This window comes from Gymnoscopelus braueri, assembly GCF_963280865.1.
Source record: "Gymnoscopelus braueri genome assembly, chromosome: 7".
Taxonomy (NCBI): domain Eukaryota; kingdom Metazoa; phylum Chordata; class Actinopteri; order Myctophiformes; family Myctophidae; genus Gymnoscopelus; species Gymnoscopelus braueri.
This window is the reverse complement of record NC_137608.1, coordinates 50756952-50770975: the sequence shown is the minus strand read 5'-3', so window position 1 is coordinate 50770975 and position 14024 is coordinate 50756952. Positions and strand designations below refer to the sequence as shown.

The 14024-nt window shown below is 40.5% G+C and overlaps 1 protein-coding gene across 5 annotated transcripts in view; it reads left to right on the top strand.

The window, feature by feature from the left end:
• Positions 1-14024, top strand: part of LOC308089220 (H-2 class II histocompatibility antigen, E-S beta chain-like) — an 88471-nt gene that overhangs the window by 37063 nt on the left and 37384 nt on the right. The window contains exons 2-4 of one of the 5 annotated variants that reach the window (XR_013933476.1): positions 5914-5997; positions 7596-7850; positions 10452-10724. The exons of 2 other annotated variants lie outside the window; for them this stretch is intronic. The gene's annotated coding sequence lies outside the window, so the exon portion shown is untranslated. The remainder of the gene's footprint in view (positions 1-5913; positions 5998-7595; positions 7851-10451; positions 10725-14024) is intronic. 2 more of the 5 variants (XR_013933477.1, XR_013933478.1) reach the window with 2 other exon arrangements.

The window sequence follows — 14024 nt, the reverse complement described above, 5'->3', positions numbered from 1 at the left end:
TTTGAAACTGTGATTCAGCGTCACACACACAGCAGCACACTCTCCTCAAATCTCTGAACACACACGCGCGCGCGCACACGCACGCAGCAGCAGCAGAGGCAGAGCCTCAGAGGCATGCAGGTGCTGAAACTCTGAAACATTCTACTCGAAACCTCGCAGGGAGGCGGGGGGGAGCGGAGGCGGGACCAGAGGCGGGGCCGTTTGACGTCCATTCCAATCACATTTTGTATTTACTGGGCTGGGTGGGACCAACAGCGGTCGGCCAATGACTGACGCTCATAGGGGATTGTCAGACTGCTCAGCCAATGAAAACCCACAAGATAGCCTACACGTCGCTATTCAAGGATTAATATAATAATAATAATATTATCATTATTCATTGCGCACTGGTCCAATACAATACAAACCAATGCGCTGTCGCGCATATCTAAACACACCCACAGCCTGGCACACAACATTCTATCTTCTAATTCTCCAGGAATGTCTGTGATTATAATTGTCCTATTATCAGCAGATGTGAGAGTGTCAATTCCTTGTGTCAATTGCATTTACATAAGATGATAGTCTATTCAAAGAAGACAATTTGTGCCGCGCAATGCCATTCGCTCCAAATGACACACTTCAGTTTTATTCATGGTTACACAGGAAATAATGAACTGATTACAATAATATTAAATTCTCTCAAATCAGTAACAGGTAGGTGATACATATGCCCATCAAATATGGTTTTATTGAAAGGCAATCCAGGTACCAACATTCGGGGAATATCTGACGGCTTGGAGCGCCTCAGTGCGGCTGCAGAGTTCATCTTGGAATTTGTCATTACAATTTTACTGTAATCCACATTCCTAAACCCCCCCACTCCTACACCCCCCCCCCCAAAGGGACCCCCCCCGAACCCCCCCTGGCCCAAGGGGTCACTCATAATAATTGTATATCGGCATATTTTGCGCATTCAGACAGAACAGTTGAGATTTCATTTGGCCAGATCTCGGGCAATTGTACTTGAATTCTTATAATTTTAATGTTTATATGGTCTGTCAAGTTTATATTTTCATTTGGTATCAGTCATGAATTTATTAGAATGTATTAGAATTTATTTTCTCTATTGATATCAAGCCGGATTTTCCACGTGCTTTAACATAATAATACACAACGTGTACTGTACATATATATAGCCCACTGTAGGCTAACATTTTTGGGGGTTTTAGCTATGGACCCCCAAGCTCCAAGCTCCACCTAATGGAGCGGTTTCAGAAAAGAAAAATGAAAAAAAATAAACCGAAAAAAAGGCGTGTCTGTCTGTCTGTCTGTCTATAAATCTATCTAAATATCTATCTATCTATCTATCAAACTATCTATCTCCAGCAATGTACCGCTCAGCAACATGTTGTTCAACAAATAGCAGATCTACAAGCTCATAACAACTGTTATTGTGAGCTTATCTGCTATTTTCAAATAGCGTATGTATAAAATATGTCTGAATTGGTTAAAGATTCATAATATAATCATTTATATCTGCAAAGTGTAGGATTATTATAATTATTATATTACAATTAAAGTAAGCGCGTCTGTCTGTCTGTCTGTCTGTCTGTCTGTCTGTATAATAATAATAATAATAACAATAGCGTAATAGTAGTTGTAGTAATAATAATAAGGGTAATAATAATAAGGGTAATAATAATAATAATAATATTTGTTTTCATTATTATTATTCTGAATACAATATTAATGGACTGAACCAGTCTGTCTGTCTGTCTGTCTGTCTGATATAAATTATTATATTATGAACCATACACTAACCACTTCAGACCTATTTTATACATACGCTATTTGAAAATAGTAGATCTGCAAGCTCACAATAACCGAGCTTGTAGATCTGCTATTTGTTGAACAACGTGTTGCTAATCACCGCGTTGGGAGCTTACATCTGGGGCTGTCATTACTGGACTGATATTATTTATGGGGGGGGGGGGGGGGGGGCAGCTGTAGGCAAGCGGTACATATTGCTGGAGATATATAGTTAGATAGACAGACGGACAGGCAGACAGACAGACAGACAGACAGACAGACAGACAGACAGACAGACAGACAGACAGACAGACAGACAGACAGACAGACAGACAGATCGATCTACAAGATACATAGATAGATAGATACATAAACAGACAGACAGACAGACAGACAGACAGACAGACAGACAGACAGACAGACAGACAGACCCAGGCCGTGGAAGCCACTCAATCACACTAACCGATGCGCTTACTTTAATTGTAGCCTAATATAATAATTATAATTATAATAATCCTACACTTCGCAGATATAAATGACTATATTATGAATCACTAACCAATTCAGACATATTTTATACATACATACTATTTGAAAATAGCAGATAAGCTCACAATAACAGTTGTTGTGAGCTTGTAGATCTGCTATTTGTTGAACAACATGTTGCTGAGCGGTACATTGCTGGAGATAGATAGTTTGATAGATAGATTTATCTATTTAGATAGATTTATAGACAGACAGACAGACAGACAGACAGACACGCCTTTTTTTCGGTTTAATTTTTTTCATTTTTCTTTTCTGAAACCGCTCCATTAGCGGCGCTAAGGTGGAGCTTGGAGCTTTGGGGTCCATAGCTAAAACCCCCAAAATGTTAGCCTACAGTGGGCTATATATATGTACAGTACACGTTGTATTATTATGTTAAAGCGTGCACGTGGAAAATCCAGCTTGATATCAATAGAGAAAATAAATTCTAATACATTCTAATAAATTCATGACTGATACCAAATGAAAATATAAACTTGACAGACCATATAAACATTAAAATTATAAGAATTCAAGTACAATTGCCCGAGATCTGGCCAAATTAAATCTCAACTGTTCTGTCTGAATGCGCAAAATATGCCGATATACAATTATTATGAGTGACCCCTTGGGCCAGGGGGGTTCGGGGGGGTCCCTTGGGGGGGGGGGGGGGGGTGTAGGAGTGGGGGGGTTTAGGAATGTGGATTACAGTAAAATTGTAATGTCAAATTCCAAGATGAACTCTGCAGCCGCACTGAGGCGCTCCAAGCCGTCAGATATTCCCCAAATGTTGGTACCTGGATTGCCTTTCAATAAAACCATATTTGATGGGCATATGTATCACCTACCTGTTACTGATTTGAGAGAATTTTATATTATTGTAATCAGTTCATTATTTCCTGTGTAACCATGAATAAAACTGAAGTGTGTCATTTGGAGCGAATGGCATTGCGTGGCACAAATTGTCTTCTTTGAATTATTCAAAGAAGACAATTGAATAGACTATCATCTTATGTAAACGCAATTGACACAAGGAATTGATTGACACTCTCACATCTGCTGATAATAGGACAATTATAATCACAGACATTCCTGGAGAATTAGAAGATAGAATGTTGTGTGCCAGGCTGTGGGTGTGTTTAGATATGCGCGACAGCGCATTGGTTTGTATTGTATTGGACCAGTGCGCAATGAATAATGATAATATTATTATTATTATATTAATCCTTGAATAGCGACGTGTAGGCTATCTTGTGGGTTTTCATTGGCTGAGCAGTCTGACAATCCCCTATGAGCGTCAGTCATTGGCCGACCGCTGTTGGTCCCACCCAGCCCAGTAAATACAAAATGTGATTGGAATGGACGTCAAACGGCCCCGCCTCTGGTCCCGCCTCCGCTCCCCCCCGCCTCCCTGCGAGGTTTCGAGTAGAATGTTTCAGAGTTTCAGCACCTGCATGCCTCTGAGGCTCTGCCTCTGCTGCTGCTGCGTGCGTGTGCGCGCGCGCGTGTGTGTTCAGAGATTTGAGGAGAGTGTGCTGCTGTGTGTGTGACGCTGAATCACAGTTTCAAAATAAAGTTTAACCATTGAATTTTTTTCCCAGTCTTTCAACAATAACGTTGCTAGTTTCAAAAACGATCCCCATTTACAAGGTTTCAAACATGGAAAACTAAAATAATACCCAAGGAGAACAGTGCCAAAATGCATATTCTGAAAGTGTGTTTGTGACCAATTTGAAACTCTGAAAAGGTGTTGACGAAACACTGTAAAATGTGTTTGCAAGGATTTGAGAAACACTTTCAGCCTATCAACACTTTTTTCAAAGATTCAAAACCAGTTCTCAGTCTTGAAATTATTTTCAAGCCTTTTGAACTCTTTATTTTAAGTCAGGAGTTTACAAGGTTTCACACATGTAAAACAAAATAATACCCAGGGAGAACAGTGCCAAAATGCATATTCTGAAAGTGTGTTTGTGACAAATTTGAAACTCTGAAAATGTGTTGGCGAAACACTGTAAAATATTTGTTCAGAGTTTTGAATTTTGTTTTCGGCCTATCAACACTTTTTTCAGAGATTCAACAATTTTTTCAGAGATTTAAAAAAAATATCAGAGATTCGAAACAAGTTTTCAGTATTGCAAAAAAGGTTTTCAAGGTTCTGAAAGCTTTATTTGAAGTTAGGAGTATTGGCAGTGATCCGATTCCATAGTTTTGTTCCCTATATGTTGAATGCACTTATTGTAAGTCGCTTTGGATAAAAGCGTCTGCTAAATGACTGTAATGTAATGTAGAGAAGAGACCCGACAGTCCCACCCTGAGCAAGCAATTTTTAGTTAGTGGCAACGAAAAACTCCCCCTTAACTGCAATAAACGTCAGGCAGACCCTAGGCTCTAGGGTGGGGGCCTTCTGCCTCAACGGTGTCGGGGGGAAAGAAGAGAGAGAGAGAGAGAGACAGAGGAGAGAGAGAAAGAGATACAAGTAGTAACAATAACAATAGTAGCAAATATAATAGTATATGATAATATAATATAGTACAACAATAATGTGTATACAGTATGTAATGGTATAATATAAGAATGTTAAGATAATATACAGTATAGTGTAGTGGTTTAGTGTAATGTAGTGTATATAGCATGTAAAGTTAACAACAACACTACAAAACTGAAAAACGTTACTAAAAACACAAACGTTAATAAACAGGTATAGCGTCCTCTGGATGAATCTGTTCTTCAGCGGTGGTCTCTTCATGTTGTAGTTTAGTAATGAATGGCTCAAGCTGCTCTCAGAGCCCCTTTTATGCCAGGTGAGTACAGGTGATGGCCCAGACCCCCACCCCTGGCACTCCTGGTATACCCCATGAAGACAAGGCATACATTTGCATCACTATATAGGCGAGAGTTGCTCTGCTGAATGGATACGGTGGTGATTAGCTGCCTGCCCGCGTGAATGGACGAGGAGGCGAGCTAATGGCTCGACGCCCACTATTCTGTTTGGAATTTTTTCACTGCCTGTTTTTCAGTCAGTCTTTTACTTTATTTTCTAGGGGAGGTGAGATTTTAGTTAGGCAGGCGGCCGCCTGCCCTGCCTCTATGGTGGGTACGCCACTGAACAGAATCATCTTTATTGTCACATCACAGGTTAAAGGTGTAAAGAAGTGGGTGAAATTACTTTTAGTGCAGCTCCATCATTTTAGTTATTTTCAGAAAGAGAAAGAAAAGAAGACGGGGGAGGGGCAAGGAGAGAATAAAAGATGAATTAAACAAAGATGTTTACATACAGTATGTACATGAGGTTAGACATAAGGTGCATAAGGTAAAGTATGTACATGAGGAGACATAAGGTGCATCAGCAGCAGCTATACTGTTCATGATATGTGCAATAATCCAGACTGTCCTCTTTCCAGAAACAGATGATGTAACATCATATCTTTAATCTGATTGGCTGATTCTTCTGAACTAAAGAACGAGTCCTCTTTCATTCTCTTTCAGACTCCAGAACTTCTCTTTCGGTAAACATCTGTTTATTCTGATCTGTTTATTCTGATCTGTTTATTCTCATCTGTTTATTCTCATCTGTTTATTCCCATCTATTAAATTCAGTTCAGTTTTGATCATTGATGATGAAGATTACAGCCACCCTCCTCATCCTCTCCTCTGTACTTCATGTCAAAGCGATCCCAGGAAGTAAGTACATTATATTTATGTTATTATATAATATATACAATTGTATATCTACTGTTATTATATAAAACCAAATATGAACAATGCACAATACAAACAAATGACACACTATTCACACACACACACACACACACACACACACACACACACACACACACACACACACACACACACACACACACACACACACACACACACACACACACACACACACACACACACACAGGGGCGAGGAGAGAATAAAAGATGAATTAAACAAAGATATGTGCATACTGTATGTACATGAGGTTAGACATAAGGTGCATAAGGTGCAGTATGTACATGAGGTTAGACATAAGGTTTATATAAGGTAGAGTATGTACATGAGGAGACATAAGGTGCATAAGGTAAAGTATTTACATGAGGAGACATAAGGTGCATAAGCAGCAGCTATACTGTTCATGATATGTGCAATAATCCAGACTGTCGTCTTCTTGGAAACAGATGATGTAACATCATATAATTAATTTGATTGGCTGATTCTTCTAAACAGAACCTCCTTCATTCTCTTTCAGACTCCAGAACTTCTCTTTCAGTAAACATCTGTTTATCCTGATCTGTTTATTCTGATCTGTTTATTCTCATCTGTTTATTCTGATCTGTTTATTCTGATCTGTTTATTCTCATCTGTTTATTATGATCTGTTTATTCTCATCTGTTTATTATGATCTGTTTATTATAAGATCTGTTTATTATAAGATCTGTTTATTCTCATCTGTTTATTCTCATCTATTTATTCTCATCTGTTTATTATGATCTGTTTATTATGATCTGTTTATTATGATCTGTTTATTATGATCTGTTTATTCTCATCTGTCAAATTCCGACACACACACACACACACACACACACACACACACACACACACACACACACACACACACACACACACACACACACACACACACACACACACACACACACACACACACACACACACACACACACTTCATATAAGAACCAAACATGCAGTGGTGTAAAGTAACTAATTACATTTACTCAAGTACAATTTTGAGGTACTTATACTTTATCTTTACTGGAGCATTTCCAATTGTCAATACTTTTACTTCTACTCCACTACATCTCAAATGCAAATATTGTACTCCACTGCAATTATTTGAAAACGTTACTACTAGTTACTGTGCAGATAAAAAAATTTACATTATAAAAAATACATTAACCACTTTAGCCCTATTTTATACCGAGACTATTTGAAAATAGCCGATCTACAAGCTCACAACGTGTCGCATTGCGACGCGTTGTGAGCTTGTAGATCTGCTATTTTCAAACATTTTAGTACTTTTTTTACTTTTGGTACTTTAAATACATTTTTATAGCAATACTTTTGTACTTTTACTCTAGTGAATTTTGAATTCCGGACTTTTACTTGTAACAGAGTAGGCCTACTTCTAAATTAAAGTATTGATACTTTTACTTAAGTAAAACATTTGAGTACTTTTTCCACCACTGCACACATGATTGTTTAACATGATGATTACGTGTTATTGTCACTGTGAAGAAGTTTGTTGTTGAATTTAATTTCATCTTTGTTTTATTTCCAGTGTTCCATGAGGAGATTAAAGTCATTGGCTGTTCAGACACAGTTAAAGACCCATATAAAGAGGTGATGTTTGCACTGGATGGTGAAGTGATGGCGTACGCAGACTTCAACAAAGGGAAGATGGTGGAGCCTCAGCCTCCGTTTGTAGATCATATGACCTTCACAGGATTTTATGAAAATGCTTTGAATCAGCAGGCGCTCTGCAAACACAGCCTGGACATCATTCTCACTGCCTTGAAGAAACCACCAGTGAAAGGTACATGAATACTATTAACACAATAGTTATTAACTAAAACGGTTGAATGTATTTAACATGAATGAAAATGTTTAAACATTTATATTAAGCATTTATGGTGAAATCTTTTCTAAATAATATGTATTTCTATTAAACATGAATATGTGCTCAAGATGCTTTATTTTTTATTTTTTTCCCAAATCTATGCATTAGTATCTGCTCTACAGCCTGAGCTGTAGGTGAGGTGTAGATGGTACAACTATGTAGATGCAGTGGTGTGTTCTACCGTGTTACACTATATACGTAGTATACTGTGTAGATTTATTTTTTAAAGCGTATATCCAAAAAGCGTCTGAGGAAGCGTATTCAGTGTTGATTTGGTGAATCTATCTCTGGTGGGACACTATTTTAAAGAGGTCACACGCACGTGGCTTAACACCTACACTACAGGTCACACAATGGACAATTGATATGCATCTAGGCTCATTCCTATGTTAATTCACCTGGTGTGACACCCGGCAGTCGGCAGCCTTTGTTGAGGTGTGAACTTAAGGGTTGTTTTAATGGATGCATGTGCGTGTGCGTGCTCCTGCTCAAAAGACTGGTGGGACGGCGTGTTACCGCGGCCCATGACCACTGAGTATCTGATACACTTTAATTTATTTATTTGGATTTTCAATTAAAAGACATTATGAATCATGTCAAAATCCAAGATAATATGATTATACAACAGTTACCATCAAAATGTTCCTGTGATTCATGAATTAAATTACAGAGGTGAGTAACTAAGTACATGTACTCAAGTACTGTACTTAAGTACAATTTTGAGGCCTTTGTACTTTACTCGAGTATTTCCAATTTCCAATACTTTTACTTCTACTCCACTACATCTCAGAGGCAAATATTGTACTTTACTCCACTACAATTATTTGAAAACTTGAATTACTAGTTACTTTTTTTGATTAGTATTACAAAACATACAGTAACCACTTCAGCCCTATAGGCCATTTGAAAATAGCTGATCTACAAGCTCACAATGGGTCACTAATCACAATTTGATGCATTGTGAGCTTGTAGATCTGCTATTTTCAAAATATTTGTATACATTTCAAAACTTGAAATGGGACATTTTGTATAATGAGCACTTTAACTTTTGGTACTTTAAGTACATTTTGAAGCAAAAACTTTTGTACTTTTACTCAAGTACATTTTGAATTCCGGATTTTAATTAATTGTTTAATGTTACAGAGGGGGGGGGGGGTTGAAGCTGTGGGCGTCAAAAATAGCAGATCTACAAGCTCATGGCGCGGCACCGGGTGCCGCGCCATGAGCGCGGTAGATCTGCCATCGCTAGGAGTGGGCGTGGCCTATCATCTGGGGGGGGGGGGGGTTTGAGGCTGTGGGTGTGGCCTATCACCTTGGGGGAGGGTGGTTTTAAAATAATAATCCTAATTTAACTAGGTGGGACCCCCCAAAATAATCCTATTTGAACTGGGGACCCCCCAAAATAATCATATTTTTGTGAGCTTGTAGATCTGTTATTTTCACAGCATTTGCCTCTTTCTTATTAACTTGCCAATTTGGCCAATTTGCTATTAAAAAGGTCTTAAAAGTCATTAAATTGTCACTTTATAAATGTGCAGATATCCTGTATCCACTTATACTGTATGTTGGTTTGTTTACTGTTGAGTGAGAAAACAATGTTACCTATTAAGCTAATGATCTGGGGACCCCCAAAAAAAGTTATCTGGGGACCCCCCAGAAGTCAATGCACTCATTCAATTATTTGAATTGAATGATGATTTATTTGATACATTTGGGGGTTATATAAAATATTGCAATTTAAATTCAAAAGCAACAGTTTAGTGTTTTCGTTTAGGTTTGCAATGCAGGCTTTAATTACAGTATAAATAATGACCTTTATTTGTTTAATATAACTCAGCTGATTGTTATAATGATTGATCTGGTATCCTATAGTTTCTTTGAGGCTCTACATTGTTCTCTCTACTCTCTACTTATGTGACTATTTACCTTGTTTGCTGACTAGAGTCAGTGGTGGGAAAAGTACTCAAATGTTTTACTTAAGTAAAAGTAACAATGCTGCAATCTAGAAGTACTCTGTTACAAGTAAAAGTCAGGGATTCAAAATTCACTTGAGTAAAAGTACAAAAGTATTGGCATCAAAATGTACAAGTACCAAAAGTAAAAGTACTCAAATGTTTGAAAATAGCAGATCTACAAGCTCGTAGCGCGGCACTCGGTGCCGCGCTATGAGCTTGTAGATCTGCTATTTTCAAATAGCCTAGGTATAAAAAAGACAGACAGACAGACAGACAGACAGACAGACAGACAGACAGACAGACAGAGTCCTTGTTTTCTCAGCCACGCTAGACAACTGGACACATAGAGAAACAAAAATTAACTGGTAGCTCAATCTCATTGTATTTAAAGATATTCAATATACATTCAAAACATTTTAATGCCAGATTTCACATCCTGAACCTAGTTTAGACTTTCTGTAGTGACATGTTTGGCCGATAGGGGGCAGTTAGCCTAGTGTTGATATTATACAGATGATAATAAAACTGAACATTAATGACATTTTTAATTGTCTATTTCCAGATGGATATGTGCTCTATGTGGCTCACCGCTGTGTGTTTAACTCCAGTGAGCTGAAGGACATACAGTACATAGAGTCATCTAATTTCGATGGTGATGAGATCACCAGGTGGGACAGTAGAGTAGATCAGTGGGTTGGATACACTGAGTTTGGTGTGAAGCAGGCAGAGCGCATGAATAAAGATCCTGGAATACTGGCTTATATGAGATCACGACGAGAGGCATTCTGCAAACCCAGCACTGAGATCTTCTACTCCTCTGTTCTGAACAAGAGAGGTGAGCTGATCTCAGAGCAGCACTCAACACTCATCACCTCATAAACTATAAGATGAAATCACATGATTCTATTCAGAGATGATTAATGGTGTTAATATTGATCTGATAATGATTATAAAACATTACTTAATCTGCTGAGAAACATTTCAGATCCTCTTAAACACTTAAAGGAGTAGTTCACCCCAAAAATGACTTATCTTCTATCAATTACACCCCATGAAGCCTTGAATTCATGGAGATTATTTAGTTTTTGTCTCATTCCTGAGACAATAATTTGATGACCGGTGGAAAAGTCAAGGAGCTTTCAAGGTCAAGGAGCTTTATTGTCATTCCATACAGAACAAAATGTGTTACTCAGGTCCTGGTCATGGCAGAGTAAATAAATAAGACACCTAAACACAACAAAGGCTAAAACTGTGCAATAACAACAACTATATAAAAACAGCAGCATCAGCATTTAAAAAACAGTTCATGTGTCACGGTTCAATTCATAGTGCAGAGTTCATAGTGCAGTTTTTACAGATCACTAAGAGCGAGAGTTCATGATTCTCACAGCTTCGGGGAAAAAGCTGTTTTTCAGCCTGGTGGTGCTGGCCTTGATGCTGCGCAGCCTCCTTCCCGAGGGGAGGGGGTGAAACAGACCGTGAGCAGGGTGGGTGGCATCTTCCATGATGCTAGTAGCCATATTCCTACACCTGCTGATATAAATGTCACTGATGGCAGGTAGGCTGCTTCCCATTATGTTTTGAGCAGACTTCACCACCCGCTGCAGAGCTTTCCTGTCAGCAGCAGAGCAGTTTCCGTGCCATGCGGTGATGCAGGATGTAAGGATGCTCTCCACCGCACACCCGTAGAAGGAAGTAAGGACAGGGGTACCCAGGCCCGCCCGCTTCAATCTCCTCAGGAAATATATCCGCTGGTGGGCCTTCTTTATTAGAGAGGCTGAGTTGTGCTTCCAGGTTAGGTTGTTGGCAATGTGCACTCCCAGGTACTTGAAGCTAGAGACCACCTCGACAACATCTCCACCGATGTAGAGAGGGCTGGTGGTGGGGCCACTCTTCCTAAAGTCCATGATCATCTCCTTAGTTTTTTTTACATTGATGCAGAGGTTGTTTGCTCTACACCAAAGCTCCAGATGTTCCACCTCTCGCCTGTACTCCACTTCGTTGTTTTCAGAGATTAGTCCCACCACTGCTGTGTCGTCTGCGAACTTGACAATATGATTGTTTGGGTACCTGGCCTTACAGTCATATGTCAGCAGGGTATACAGCAGGGGACTCAGGACACATCCCTGCGGGGAGCCGGTGTTGAGGGTGATGGGAGAGGAGATGTTGTTGTGGATCTTCACTGTCTGTGGCCTGTTGGTAAGAAAGTCCAAGACCCAGTTGCACAGGGCTGGGCGTATGCCAAGAACTGCCAATTTGTTCACCAGAGTCTGCGGAATGATGGTGTTAAAGGCAGAACTAAAGTCCAGGAAGAGGAGTCTGACATATGCATTCTTAGTTTCCAGATGAGTTAGGGTCACATGGACCACGGATGATATTGCGTCATCCGTGGAGCGGTTCTTCCTATACGCAAACTGGTAAGGATCCACATTATCGTCGAGGCTGACCTTTATGATGGTCATGACCAGCCGTTCGAAACACTTCATGACTATCGGAGTCAGTGCTATTGGACGATAGTCGTTCAGCTCTGTCACTTTTCCAGACTTAGGGACAGGAATGATGGTATTTGTCTTAAAGCATGTAGGCACTGCAGCCATGGACAGAGAGGTGTTAAAAATGTCCGTCAGCACCTCAGACAGTTGATAAGCACAGTCCCTAAGGGCCCTGCCTGGAATGTTGTCCGGCCCTGCAGCCTTATGTGGCTTGACTACCTGCAGAGACCTTCTCACGTCCTCTACAGTCACACTGGGGAGTAGCTCACCTGATGGAAGGGTGAGCCTGGTGCAGGGGGAGGAGTCAGAGACCTCAAAGCGGGCATAGAAGGTGTTGAGAGCGTCGGGGAGAGATGGATCCTCAGGGCACTCAGCATCTCTCTTACTGTGGTCAGTGATGGTCTTAATTCCTTTCCACATACTCCGGGGGTCGTTGGTGGTGAAGTGCCCCTGGATTTTCAGAGCATAGGATGCTTTGGCCCTTTTTATCCCCGCCGTCAGGTTCCTCCTAGCTTCTCTGAGAGCAAGTGCATCGTCCGACCTAAAAGCAGAGTCCCGCACTTTCAGGAGCGAGCGGACCTCAGCGTTCAGCCAGGGTTTCTGGTTAGGATGGATTGTAATAACCGTAATGATGGTGACATCATCGTCACACTTGCTAATGTAGCCTAGGAAAGTTGACGTATATTCCTCCAGATCCACAGCACCAGACTTTGACGTCGCTGCTTCTCTGAAGATGTGCCATTCAGTGCACTCAAACATTACTTGGAGCATAGAGCCAGCCCCACTGGGCCACACAGTGATGGTCTTCTGTGTAGGTTGCCTGGACACTAGCACCGGGCGGTAGACAGGGACCAGCATAATTGAAATGTGGTCAAAAAAGCCAAGCTTGGGGCGGGAGACAGCTTTATATGCCTCCTTCCTATTTGTATACACACAGTCAAGTATGTTACTTCCCCGAGTTGCAACTTTTACCTGCTGATGAAACCTCGGTAGAATGGCCTTCAGGTCAACGTGGTTGTAGTCGCCACCGACCACGTAGAGCGCCTCCGGATGCTTGTCCTGTAGTGAGCGGATGTTGTCATGTAGCTCCCCCAGTGCCTCATTAGCATTAGCCTTAGGGTGGATGTAAACAGCTACAATAAACACTGCTGTTGTCTCTCTTGGCAGATAATGTGGCCGACACTTAACAGTCAGATATTCGATGTCACCGGAGCAGTGGCTGTTAACCAGCGATCAGTTTATACACCAACCTTTGTTGATATATCTACAGAGCCCGCCTCCTTTTGTCTTCCCCGTTAGTTGTATATTTCGGTCCGCACGGAATAGTAGCAGCCCGTCAAGCTGAACGGCAGTGTCTGGAATGTTGTCTTTTAACCAAGTCTCCGTCAAGAGAAGCACACAGCAAGATGCTAATGTATCCGGTAGGAGACTCAAAGGGGACTCTTTGAGTCTCCTACCCGAGAGACCGCCGGTCATCAAATTATTGTCTCAGGAATGTGACAAAAACTAAAAAATCTCCATGAATTCAATGCTTCATGGGGTGTAATTGATAGAAAATAACAAATTTTTGGGGTGAACTACTCTTTTAAGCCTGTGTTACGACCCCCTGTCTAGGGTAGGGGAGGTGACATAATAATGGAGGA